The sequence below is a fragment of the Neophocaena asiaeorientalis genome, unplaced genomic scaffold, assembly GCF_003031525.2.
Source record: "Neophocaena asiaeorientalis asiaeorientalis breed wild unplaced genomic scaffold, Neophocaena_asiaeorientalis_V1.1 scaffold241, whole genome shotgun sequence".
NCBI classification, from domain to species: domain Eukaryota; kingdom Metazoa; phylum Chordata; class Mammalia; order Artiodactyla; family Phocoenidae; genus Neophocaena; species Neophocaena asiaeorientalis.
The window spans coordinates 146,956-161,638 of record NW_020172287.1 but is presented as its reverse complement, the minus strand read 5'-3'; positions in this window follow the sequence as shown (position 1 = coordinate 161,638).

The window sequence follows — 14,683 nt, the reverse complement described above, 5'->3', positions numbered from 1 at the left end:
GTGGGACCAAAAAGGCATTCAAAGAAACAATAGCTGAAAATTTCCCAAACTTTGTGAAAGACATAAACCTCCAGATTCAAGAATCAGAGAGAATCCAAAATATGAGAAAACCAAAGAAATCTACACCAAGACACATCATAATTATACTTCTGAAAACTAAAAACAGAGGAAAAAATCTTGAAAACAGCTAAAGTGAAATAATGTACTACCTACAAAGGAAGAGCAATTCAAATGACAGTGGATTTCTCCTCTGAAACCATGGGGGCCAGAAGGAAGTGGCACAAAATTTTTCAAGTGATGAGTGAAAAACTGTCAGCTCTGAAGCATAAATTTGGTGATACTGTCCTTCAGAAAATAGGAGGAAATAAAGACATTCTCAGATAAAGAACATCTAACAGAATTTACTGCCAGCAGACCTATCCTTAAAGAATGGCTAAAAAGAGCTCTCCAGAAAGAAAGGAAATGATGACAGAAGAGAGCCCTCAGAAAGGAAAGAAGAACAATAAAGAACAATAAAATTAGTAAACAGAAGTAAGCACAATAGATTATCCTTCACCTCATGAGTTTCCTTTATTATATTTTATGGATGAAGCAAAAGTTATAGCACCACTGGGTGTTATAACTTTTAATATATCAACAGTTGCTTTAAATGTAAATAGTCTAAATACACCAATTAAAAGATAGAGCTTTGGGAAAAAAGACAGATATTTGGAAGAGTAGATTAAAAAATAATAACGCAACTATATGTTGTTTATAAGAAATTCACTTCAAACATGATGACAGAGGTAGGTTCAAAGAAAAAGGATGGAAAAAATAGTATCTCCAAGCCCAGACATTCTCTCATTGGAGTATTCTACCAAATATTCAAATAATTAATAACTGATTTTAATCTATTTCAGAAAATAGGAGAGGAAGGACACTTCCCAACTAATTTTATGAGCCTGTATTAGTCTGATCCCAAAATCAGAAAAGATAGCACAAAAAAGAAAACTACAGACCAATATCCCTCACGAATTTAGATGCAAAAGTCCTCAAGAAAAATTTAGCAAATTAAATACAAGAACATATAAAAAGACAATACACCACAACTAAGTGGGATTTTTTTCCAGTTATAAAGGTTGGTTAAATATTCAAAAATCAAGGATGAAGGTCATATGATTATTCCAATTTATGCAGGAAAAACATTTGACTAAATTCAACTACCTAACCATTCATGATAAAAATTCTCTGGAATAAAAGGGAACTTAACCTCACAAAGAGCATCTACAAAACCAATAGCTAACATCATACTTAATGGCATGACCTTTCCTCTAAGACTGAGAAAACAAGGCAATGATGTCTGCTTTCACCACTCTTAATCAACATAATACTGGAATTTCTAAACACTGTGACAAGGCAAGAAAAGGCAAAAAAAAAAAGTCATACAGATTGGAAAGAAATAAATAAAACTGTCTCTACTTGCAGACAACATGATTGTCTATGTTGCAAAATTCCAAGGAATGTATAAAAATCATCTAGAATAAGTGAGTTCAGTAAGATGGCAGGATACAAAGTTACCATGCAAAAGTATTTCTATATACTGATGACACACAAGTGGAAGCCAAAATTAAAAATACCATTTAGAATTGCTCCAAAGAAATGAAATACTTAGGTATAAATCTAACAAAACATGCACAAGATCAGTATGGTAAAATTTATAAAATGCTGATGAAAGAAATCAGTGAAGACATAAATAATTGAAGATATATACCTTGTTCAACACTTGAAAGATTCAACACAGCAAAGATGTTAATTCTCCCCAAATTGATCTACAGATTTACCACAATCTCTATCAAGATCTTAACAAACTTTATTTTTATAGATACAGAAAGCCTTATTCAAAATTTTAGATGGAAAAGGAAAGGCCCTACAATAGCCAAAACAAATTTTAAAAAGAAAAGTAGGAGTAATGATTCTTTGAGATGTTAAGCTTTTACTATTAGCTACAGTAATGAAAACCATATGATACTGGCAGAGGGATAGTCATATAGATTAATTGAACAGATAGAAAATGAAGAAATAGACCTACACAAATATGTTCATTTATTTTTAAACAAAGGAACAAAGCATTTCAAAGAGAGAGAGATAAGCCTTTCAGTAAATGGTGCTGGAGCAAGTAGGTACCCACAGCAAAAACAAAAAACCTTGAACTAATCCTCCAATTTTATACAAATTTTAACTCAAAATGGACCATGGACCACGAAAAATGTAAACCTTCTAGGAAAAAAATAGGAGAAAATATTCAAGACCTAGATTAGGCAAAGAGTTCTTACCTGAAAGCATGATCCACAAAAGGAAAATTTGATTAATTGGACCTCATAAAATTTAAAACTTTTGTTGAGAAATTGACCCTATTAATGAATATGAAAAGACACATTACAGACTGGAAGAAAATATCTGCAAATCACATATTTAACAAAGGACTTGTATCTAGAATATACAAAGAACTCCTCAAACCCAACATTAAAAAGACAATCCAATTTTTAAAATAGGCAAAAGAAATGTGTAGACATTTTATCAAAGATAAATATATATGAGATATACAGTTGGAAAATAAGCACATGAAAAGATGTTCAACATCACTAGAAAAGTGCCAAATAAAACTATAATGAGGGCTTCCCTGGTGGCGCAGTGGTTGAGAGTCCGCCTGCCGATGCAGGGGATGCGGGTTCGTGCCCCGGTCCGGGAAGATCCCACATGCCGCGGAGCGGCTGGGCCCGTGAGCCTTGGCTGCTGAGCCTGCGCGTCCGGAGCCTGTGCTCCGCAACAGGAGAGGCCACAACAGTGAGAGGCCCGCGTACGGCAAAAAAAAAACCAAAAAAACCCCAAAAAACTATAATGAGACATCACTACATACCATTCAGAATGACAGAAATAAAAATAGTAATAACACAAATGATGGTGAGGATGTGGAGAAACTGGGTGCATCATACATTACTGGTGGGAATGTAAAATAATACAGTGTGATATAATTTTTAAAAATGCTGTCTTGACCCAGTTTTGAGGCCCTGGCTAGAGGTTGGTCAGTTCTCCTTCTTGAGCAGCCAATTAAGCCCATACTCCCAACTATTGAGTTTACTGGGCTTTCATTCATACTATTAGACACTATACACCTGCCCTAATCACCCCAAGGCCAGGTACCATACAACCAAGGACAGACCCTATGCCCCAGGGCTGACTGAAATTACTCAAATTATCCAGTGCTAAACCTGCTTACCTTGCCTGAGCCATTTCTTCCTGCAGAAACCACAATAAATATGCTTGCCCACAATTCCCCCATCCCTCTGCCTCCTAACTGACCCTGGTGCTTCCTTGTGTGGCCCTGTGTGAAGTGCTCTGTTCTCTCCTATTGAACTTTGATTAACCATTTTTTCTCTCTTGACCTGTGTCTGGCCTCACCATATCCCACTCAAGGTAATATGATTAAAACATACAGGCACTCTGGAAAATAGTTTGGCAGTTTCTATTAAACTAAAAATGAAATTACCATATGAACAGCAATTAGTCTCTTGGGCTTTTAGCATAGAGAAATGAAAACTTGTTTTTATGCAGAAACTTCCACATCAATGTTCTAGCAGCTTTATTCATAATAGCACCAAAATAGAAATGACCCTAATGTCTTTCAACTGATGAATGTTTAAAGAAACTATGGCACATCCATACCATGGAATGCTATTCAGCAATAAAAAGGATGGAACTATTGATAACATGCAACATCTCAGATGAACATAATGGAAATTATACTGCACTAATCTCAAGAGGATACATACTGCATAATTCTATTTATATAACATTTGTAAAAGAACATAATTATAGAGATTAGTGGCTAACCAGGCCAGGGCTGGCTGTGGAGGGGAGGATGTGACTGTAAAGGGGAGCACAACGGAGACTTGAAGTGATGGTACAGTTAAGTATCTTGATTACAGTGTTGGTTCCCTGAAGCTACACATGTGACAAAGTTGCATACAGCTACACATGCACACGCACGCATGCACACATATGCGCACAAGTGCATGTATTAACTGGTGAAATCTGAATAAACTCAATGGTTTGTACCTAATGTCAGTTTTCTGGTTTGATATTGTTCTGTAGTTTTGCAGGATGTAAATATCAGGGGTGGTTGGGTGAAGGGTGCATGGGACCCCCTGCACATTTCTTTGCAACTTCATGTGAATCTATAATTATTTCAAAATGAAAAGGTTTTTTTAAAGGAAGGGGACTCCTGTGAAGGAAAAAAAAAAAAACTTCAAAATCTTCAAAGGTCGCAGAAATTGGCTACAGCTGCACCTGAAATTTATACTTTTTTTTAAGTGTAGGGGAGGATAAAATCAAGAAGGATGGGAGAAAGCACTTTGAGAGGAAATTAGACCTCAGATTCTCTCCCTCCTTCTGCTTAGCCAGGTGTCTGCCCCTCCCTACTCGGAGGGTTTGTTTTCTGTTGAGAGTAAAGCAGAGGGTTTTCTAGATATTTATTCCTACTCAACTCTAAGAATGCTGGCAAGTAAAGGGAGGGTGGGAAATTTCATCTTTGTGCTGGAAAAAGAGTTATCCTGCAGTCCTGGTACAACTTCTCTCTTTGGCCTCCTATATATCCATGTGCACCCTTCTTCCCATACACAGAGCACTCTCCCCAAGAGGGCAACATAGAGGCCAGTGTAGCTCAGAGTAGTCAGCAGGTCCCAATGTGGCTTCTTGTGGTCCAGTAACCTGGGAACTAAAAGACGACTGCCTCCAACACACAGAACATATAACTGTCGGTAGGAATAGGACAATTGTAGCAAACAAACAAACACAATCTAATTCAGAAAGTGGGAGGATGGTAGACATACAGCAGTCACTGGTTCTTGCCCACTTGGTTTTCTAGGAACACCACAGTCTCCCTTCTCTGGAAGTAGTGTTATTGATCAGCCCACCTAGCAGTCTTTTGTCCACTGGCTTCTAAAGCTTTGTCCCTGCCTTCTGGCAGTTATATTTTCTTTCATGGTCACATAAGACTTGGGAATTAAAGCATCTGCTTCCTGCTGGTGCATGTGTGGGAGATTGGGCACTTCTTTGGGGGTTAAAAAATTATAGAACTGTAGGTGGTCTCTTTGACATTTCCCTAAAATACCTAGGAAGCTTCCAGTCTACTCTCATCCTATTAGTTCCATGTGACAGTACCCATAGCCAAAGGTCTGCCTGGACATAGTTTTTAAATTTTAAGACTTGCATCATCTGCCTTTGTGGTCTGCTCATTACCCAATTTCATGGCTTAATGAGTCTGAGGCCATTTTTAAATTAATCAACTTAGTTTGTAAAGCAACACTCTCAATCTACTTTCTGCCAGTAAGCTTTTGGTTTCTGAATGGCAGGGCATCAATCTTATCTCCTGCCAAATATTACCATGATTTTGGAGGAATTCAACCTAGAACTGGTGTGGTGTCTGCTCCATGAAATGTGCAGAAACCAGGCTTATTTCAGCTCCCTTTCTTATTCTGATATCATGGGCCTCATTCTCGTGGTCCAAGACAGCAGCTCCACATTCTAGGCAGCAGGAAAGAAGAAGGACTAAGGGGAAGGTTGCAGCAATGGATGGGGTCTTCCATGGGGAAGAATAGGTGCCATTTGTTGGAAGAAGCATAAATGGGGATATTTGGTAGTCACAGGGGTGGATGGTGGCAGAGATATTTATCTGCTCAAAAAAATTCATTTTTTCCTTCCATTGTTGCTGAGAAACAGCTGCTCAGATGGAACTAAGTTATTTCCAAGCTTGTGAAAACCTTTCCCAAGTCTTCTTCACATTTGGTGGAGATATGTGACTAGTTCTTGCCAATTGAGTGTGAGGAGAAGTGCTGTGAGTGACTTGAGGTTGAGCTAGGTAAGAAGCATTTGTGCTTTCTCTGCATCTCTCCTCTCTTTACCAGTGGATACAGAGGTCTCCAAACCAAGGGCAGAAGTTCTTGACAGTTTTTATGATATGAGCCTCTTGGCAGACGCCCTGTTCATAATAATGTTTTTTAAAATGATAAAATAAGGGGGGGAGGGATAAATTGGGAGTTTGGGATTGACATATACACACTATTATATATAAAAGATAACTAATAAGAACCTACTGTATAGCACTATTCAGTGCTCTGTAATGACCTATATGGGAATGGAGTCTAGAAGAGAGTGGATATATGTATATGCATAACTGAATCACTTTTCTGTACAGCAGAAACTAACACAACATTGTAAATCAACTATACCCCAATAAAAAAAATTAATTAAAAAAAGCATTAAATAAAATACTGGGTTGGCCAAAAATTTCCTTTGGTTTTTAAGTAAAAATAAAAGACGCATTTTTCATTTTCACCAAGAATTTTATTGAACAATATATTCACCATTTTGTTCCACTACCTTCTGCCAGTTTTCAGGCAACTTCATAATTCCATCTTCCCAAAACTTTTTATCTTTTTAAGCAAAGTACTGTTCCAGGTGCCTTTTACAGTCTTCCAGGGGATTGAAAGTTTTTCCATTAAGAGAATTTTGTAAAGACTGAAATAAATGGAAAGCCAAAGGTGCAATGTCTGGTGAACACGGCAGATGAATCAGAACTTCCCAGCCAAGCTGTAACAGTTTCTGCCCAGTCATCAGAGAAACATGCGGCCTTGTGTTATCCTGATGGAAGATTACGCGTTTTCTGTTGACTAATTCCAGACGCTTTTTGTCGAGTGCTGTTTTCAGTTGGTCTAATTGGAAGCAGTACATGTTGGAATTTAATCGTTTGGTTTTCTGGAAGGAGCTCATAATAGAGGACTCCTTTCTAATCCCAGCACATATAAAACATCACCTTCTTTGAATGAAGACTGGCCTTTGGTGTGGTTGGTGGTTGTTCATTTCGCTTGACCCATGATCTCTTCCATTCTATATTATTGTACAGTTCCACTTTTCATCAGCCGTCACAATTTGTTTCAAAAATGGAAAGTTTTCATTACGTTTAAGTAGAGAATCATATACAGAAATACAGTCAAGAAGGATTTTTTCACTTAACTTATGTTGAACCCAAACATCAAAGCGATGAACATAACCAAGCTGGTGCAAATGATTTTCAGTGCTTGATTTGGATATTTTGAGTATGTCGGCTATCTCCCAGGTGGTAAAATGTTGATTGTTCTCAATTAATGTCTCAATTGGATCGTTATCAACTTCAACTGATCTACCCAACTGTGGAGCATCGTCCAGTGAGAAATCTGCAGCATGAAACTTCGCAAACCACTTTTGACATGTTCGATCAGTCACAGCACCTTCTCCATAAAATGCACAAATCTTTTTTTGCATTTCAGCTACATTTATACCTTTCTTGAAATAATAAGGCATAATATGACAAAAATGTTGCTTTTTTTCTTCCATCTTCAATATTAAAATGGCTACACAAAAATTCACCAATTTTGAGAAGCTTTTTTAAAATGCATTCTGATATGACAACTGTCACATACAACCTAACAAAATTGTTTCGAATGAAGTTAAAGACAACTAAGAGCTACCAGAGGCACCTTAAGGAAAAAAACAGATGAACTTTTAGCCAACCCAATACAGAGGATTACAAAGGAAACCAGTTATATTGAAATACAGTTACCAAAATATTTTAAGTGTTATGACATAATAGTATTTATGCATTTAAATAGCATGTTAAATGCATGTTCTACTGGTGGGTCTAATATCTACCACATTTTCAAAGTTGTAAATGAGTGAAAATGATATTTCTAGATATACCTAACATTTTCTTTTAGGATGATGAAACTGTTTTAGAAATAGAGAGAGGTATGGTTGCACAACATTGTGAATGTAGTAAATATTACTGAATTGTGCACTTTAAAATGGTTAATTTTAAGTTATGTAAATTTTACCTCAATTAAAAAAAGAAAAAATGAAATTGGGGGAAATGATCTCTATTGTACAACTGTGAGAGGATATGAAAATATCAGGCTGAGGTTTGCCATTGGTTATAGTCACATCCTACTGTGGTTTGTTATTTAGACTCAAAATGGCAGGAAAAGCTAAACTTGACCCATCTGGGTTTGCTGCACCCCTCCCTGATTTCTATCCACAGATCTCTTGGGGGTACATGGACCCCAGAATAAGAACCCCTGTCCTAGGGGATGACAGAGCCGTAAGAGGAAAGGTCCCTGAGTCACTAGTAGGAAGAAAAATCACTTGCTGAATGGTTACATGAGCAAGAAATTTTGTATCTTTATTAGAGAAGCTAGTATTTTCCTGAGCCAATACACTCCTATTTCTGCTTAAGTTACTTCAAGTCAGGTTTCCAACACCCTATATCCCATAATAAGCAGCAAAGTAACAAAATATTTTTTGTCCAGGGCAGTATCAATGATTAATCTGCCTGTAGGCCTTAAATCAAACAACCCTAAAGGCTGCCCTACATTTGGACTTTCAGTGATGGGAGTCAGTAAATATCCTTATTCGGTAAGCATGTTTGAGAATGTTTTAGTTTGTCTATTTTATTTTGTTATTTAAGGCCAAAGCCTTGTAAACAATTCAAATCTTTGAGGAGTGTGGCTGGAGTCAGGCCAGGGATGAGACCTCCACTTTCTTATTCATGCCTTTCTGTAATTTAGTCTTTTTTTTTTAAACCATGACCACAAACTATTTTTATCACAATGAATAAGGTGGTTTAATCTTAGGGAAAAAAACTATATATGGGCAAACCTCAGAGATATTGTGTGTTCAGTTCCAAACCACTGCACTAAAGCAAATATCACGTTAAAGTGAGTCACACAAATTTTTTGGTTTCCCAGTGCATATAAAAGTTATGTTTACACGGTAGTGTATTTAGTGTGCAATAGCATTATGTCTAAAAAAATGTACATACCTTAATTAAGAAATACCTTACTGCTGGGACTTCCCTGTGGTCCAGCAGTTAAGACTTCACCTTCCAATGAAGAGGGTGTGGGTTCAATCCCTGGTCGGGGAGCTAAGATCCCACATGCCTCGCGGCCAAAAAACCAAAACATAAAACAGAAGCAATATTGTAACAAATTCAATAAAGACTTAAAAAAAATTTTTTTTAAAAGAAATGCCTTACTGGGCTTCCCTGGTGGCGCAGTGGTTGGGAGTCCGCCTGCCGATGCAGGGGACACGGGTTCGTGCCCCGGTCCCGGAGGATCCCACATGCCGTGGAGCGGCTGGGCCCGTGAGCCATGGCCACTGAGCCTGCGCGTCCGGAGCCTGTTGCTCCGCAACGGGGGGGGCCACAACAGTGAGAGGCCCGCGTACCACAAAAAAAAAAAAAAGAAATGCCTTACTGCTAAAAATTGCTAACCACCTGAGCCTTCAGCAAGTCATAATCTTCTTTTTCTAAAAAAATAATTAATTTATTTTTGGCTGCATTGGGTCTTTTTTGTGGCTTCTCATTGCAGTGGCTTCTCTTGTTGCAGAGCATGGGCTCTAGGCGCACGGGCTTCAGTAGTTGTGGCTTGCGGGCTCTAGAGTGCAGACTCAGTAGTTGTGGCGCACGGGCTTAGTTGCTCTGAGGCATGTGGGATCTTCCCGGACCAGGGCTGGAACCCATGTCCCCTGCACTGGCAGGTGGATTCTCAACCACTGTGCCACCAAGGAAAGCCCAAGTCATAATCTTCTTGTTGGTGGAGGGTCTTGTCTTGATGTTTATGGCTGCTGACTGATCAGGGTGGTGATCGCTGAAGGCTAGGATGGCTGTGGCAATTTCTTAAAATAAGACAATAATGAAGTTTGCCATATTGATTGAGTTCCTTTCATGAACCATTTCTCTGTAGCATGCAATGCCATTTGATAGTGTTTTGCCCAAAGAAGAGCTTCTCTCAAAATTGGAGTCAATCCTCTCAAATACTCTTGCTGCCTTATCAACTAAGTTTATGTAATATTCTAAATCCTTTGTTGTCATTTCAAGAATCTTCAACAGATGTAGATTCCATCTAAAGAAACCAGTTTCTTTGCTCATCCATAAGAAACAACTCCTCATCCACTAAGTTTTATAATGAGATTGCAGCAATTCAGTCACATCTTCAGGCTCTTCTTCTAATTCAAGTTCTCTTGCTATTTCCATAACATCTGCAGTTACTTCCTCCACTAAAGTCTTGAGCCCCCTTAAAGTCTTCCATGAGTGTTGGAATCAACTTTGTTCAAACTCCCATTAATACTGATATGTTGACATCTTCTCATGAGTTATGAATGGCATCTAGAATGGTGAAACGTTTCCAGAAGGTTTTTGATTGACTTTGCCTTGATCAGACGAATCACTATCTATGGCAGTTATAGCTTTATAAAATCTGTTTCTTAAATAAGAAGACTAGAAAGTCAAAATTACTTCTTGATCCATGGGCTTCAGAATAGATGTTGTGTTAGCAGGCATGAAAACACTAATGTTGTACATCTCCATCAGAGCTCTTGGGTGACCAGGTGCTCATTGTCAATGAGCAGCAGTATTTGAAAGGAATCTTTTTTTCTGAGCAGCAGGTCTCAACAGTAGTTTTTTTCGGTAAACTGTGATTCAAACAGGTGTGCTGTCATCCAGGCTTTGTTGTTCCATTTATATAGCACAGGCAGAGTAGATTGAGCATAATTCTTAAGGGCCCTAGGATTTTTGGAATGGTAAATGAGCATTGACTTCAAGTCACCAGCTACATTAACCCCTAATGAGACAGTCTGCCTGTCTTTTGAAGCTTTGAAGCCAGGCTTTGACTTCTCCTCTCTAACTATGAATGTCCTAAATGACATCTTCTTCCAATATAATGCTGTTTTGTCTACATTGAAAATCTGTTTAGTGTAGCCACCTTCATTCATTTTTTTAGCTAAATCTTCTGGACAACTTGCTGCAGCTCCTACATCAGCACTTGTTGCTTCACCTTGTACTTTTATGTTATGGAGACGGCTTCTTTCCTTAAACCTTGTAAACCATCCTCTGCTAGCCTCAAACTTTTCTTCTGCAGCTTCCTTACCTCTTTCAGTCTTCATAGAATTGAAGAGAGTTAGGACCTTGCTCTGGATTAGGCTTTGGCTTAAGGGAATGTTGTGGCTGGGTTGATCTTCTATCCAGACCATTAAAATGTTCTTCATATCAGCAATAGGGCCGTTTCACTTTCTGGTCGTTCATCAGTTCACTGAAGTAGCACATTTAATTTCCTTTAAGAACTTTTCCTTTGCATTCACAGCTTGGCTAACTGTTTGGCATAAGAGGTCTAGCCTTCAGCCTATCTCAGCTTTTGACATGCCTTCCTCACTAAGCTTAATCATCTCTAGCTTTTGATTTAAAGTGAGAGATGTGTGACACTTCCTTTCATTTGAACACTTAGAGGCCATTGTAGGGTTATTAACTGGCCTAATTTCAATATTGTTGTGTTTCAGGAATTAGGGAGGACTGAAGAGAGGTATAAAGACAGAGGAAAGGCTGGTCAGTGGAGCAGTCAAAACACAGACAACACTTATTAAATTTGTTGTCTTACGTGGGCCCAGTTCGTGGTGCTTCAAAACAATTACAAGAGTAACATCAAAGATCATTGATCACAGATCACCGTAACAAATATAGTAACAATGAAAAAGTTTGAAATATTGTGAGAATTATAAAGCATGACATAGAGACATGAAGTGAGCAAATGCTGATGGAAACTGATGCCAATAGACTTGCTTAATGCAGGGTTCCCACAAACTTTCCATTTGTAAAAAATGCACTATCTGTGAAGCACAATAAAGTGAAGTACAATAAAATGAGGTATGCATTTGCAGCTGGAGCTGTTAGAATCTAAGCCTGTAGATGCTAGTGGCCATCTTTCCTGCCTGGTTGCACAGCCCTTGTGAAGCCAGTGGGGAGGAAAGCTGAGTGGAGGGTGGAAGAGTGAGATTGGATTGATTCTTTTTTTTTTGCGGTACGCGGGCCTCTCACTGCTGTGGCCTCTCCCGCTGCGGAGCACAGCCTCTGGACGCCCAGGCCCAGCGGCCATGGCTCACGGGCCCAGCTGCTCCATGGCATGTGGGATCTTCCCGGACTGGGGCACGAACCCGTGTCCCCTGCATCGGCAGGCAGACTCCCAACCACTGTGCCACTAGGGAAGCCCCTGGATTGATTCTTGTTGATATTTTAAGATGTCTGAACTTTTCAGTTATGTGATACCTGAATACATAAATGACCTCTTTCTTCATCAAGCCTATCTGAGTTTGGGTTTTATAACTTACACAGGGAAGTCTTGCCTAATATGAGGGGCACTTTGATCTGGATCTGGAAAGGCATTTGGTGGGGTTCTCTTCAGATATTCAGAAAGAAGAGGATGTGCACAGGCAGGGCCACCATTGGTTCCTTCTCTGTGGTAGCTAGTCTACTGAGATGGCCCCAAATAAGTCTCTCCTTCCCTTTATGTGCATGAAGCTCCTGCACTGCTTATGTCCTCTTCTCTTAAATCTGGACTGGGCTTGTGACTATTTTGACCAATAGAATACAGAGAAAGTGACATTCTTCAAAGGGTCTTCCACTTCCTCTCTCTTGGAGCCCTGGGTTGCCATGAAAGATGTTCAGGATAACCTGCTAGAGAGAAGCCACAAAGAAAAGTGGGAGGGTAAAACACTACAAAGGGAGGGCTTGCTGGGGACATGGAGGTGCCAGAATCCAACCCCAGCCACCATCTCAGTAGAGGCATGAGAGACCCCAAGTGAGACCTGGAGCACTAGAATAATGAGATGTAATAAACTCGTGGTTCTATGCAAGTTTTTTTGTTATGCAACTGGACTTCCCTGCCCCCATACACATGGTATCAATCACAAAAAGTAGCTCCTTCTGGGCAGATGAATTACAAAAATTCACCCCTCTCTCCAGGCTGGAGCACAGGTTGCCAGGGCACAGCATTCACAGGGGGGGCAGAGAGTGCCACTGGCTCCTCCCTCAGTCTGGTGAGACTTTGTAGAGCACAGGGACTGCACAACCCCAGTATTCAGAAGCCTGGGGTTGGAGGCTGTGGAGGGATGCCCACAGGCAGCCAGTCAGTCTGCACTTGTTCTTAGCAACCCGCTACCCCTCCTGGGCTTTCATGTTACCCTGCTGTTGTCTAGTGTCCTCTGACACTAGAGCGCTGGACCGTTGATGCTGAAAACTCAGCCTTCGTGCACTGGTGCTGAATTGAATCTTGGAGTTTTGGGTGAAGAGGAAAAGAATAGTTTTATTGCTTTGCCAGGCAAAGGGGGGACACAGCAGGGTTGTGCCCCTGAAAAACTGTGTGTCCCAACGTGGAAGGATTTGGTGAGGAGTTTTATAGCAATGGTTCAAGGGCAGGGTTGCTGATAAGATTAGGGTGTGTGCAGGGCATTCACTCCTTTAATCTGGTCTCTGGTAATCTCTTGATGAGCTTCTATGGTGCCTTTAACCTGGCCTGAAGTGGTCTTCTCTGGAATGAATAATGCTGACATCTTCTATTTGTTGGGGGTTTTAGTTCTGTAAAGAGCTCAAAGATAGTTATGTGTATCCCTTGAGGTAGTACCAGGACCCTGCCCCAAGGCTGCACTATTATTTCCTGGCTGCTCCTCCCTTGTCTCTGCAACCCCTCCCTTCCCTGATTAGCAACCGTTTGAAAAACTTCTGTGCCCAGGAGTCCTACGGTCTCAATCTTTTCCTTGCCCTTCTAGCTCTCCTCTGCCCCAAAATCAGCCAGCCATTTCCCATATCCTCTAGCCCAGTATAGCAAGAGAGGGTGTCTCATTTTGTTGCTATTGTTAGTTCCTGGAACCCATTTCACTCTCATTTCTTCAGAGTTGATTTTCCAGGAAAGAGCCAGGAGCCCATCCTAGTTTGCCATGTAGGTGAGTGGACAGCTATTCCGTTTTCCTCAGGCCATGCCTGTCCTCATGCACCTCTAATGAGTTTTAACAGTCTGTTGAGTGTTTCTCTTGTCCCTAGGCTGTAAGCTTACTGAGGGCAGGCCGGGGCCTGATTCATCTCTTTGCCTTGGTCCCAGCACAGGGCCTTGACCACCAGTCAACAAATGTGCACTCATGCAAGCATCATCAATCCTTTCTCTGCTCATTTTCAATCTCCACCTGAATAGAACAGCTTGCTCTTTGAACACAGCTGCGGACAATTACTCCGGGCTAGGATCCCACCAGAATTGTCCCTGAATTTACTGGACTGAATGACCATTAATGGACCGAAACGTGCCATTAATTAGTTTTTTCTTCATATCTGAGGCAGGATGAATCAAGCCACTGTTCACGACTGCATGTCTTGTCTTTAGGCAGCTCAGGATACTGGCTAAGGGTCAAAAGTCTGAGAGCTTGTCCCTGTTTCCATGTAATTGATAAGCGACACGAAAGGGAGGAAGATCAAGGAAATAGAGGGAAGAGAGGAACAAAAATGAACAGCGTGAGACAAAAAAAAAGAGAAAGAAAGGAAAAAAAAAGAGCTAGCTGAAAAGCGTAGTAGCGTTAAGAAGATGAGAAAGTAGAAGCGACAAGGCAGGAAACGAGCGAGGAGAGCGGGAAGAGGAGAGGGAGGTCTGACCCGGGAGCGCGCCCGGCCGGCTCACTGCTCCCCATCGCGGGGGTGGGGGAAGAGAGGGACGAGCGGAGAGCGACCTCCCCGGATGCTGAATGGTCGCGCCCGGCGGCGGCGGCCAATGGGCGGCCGGGATGTTGGAGCGGCAGCGTCTGG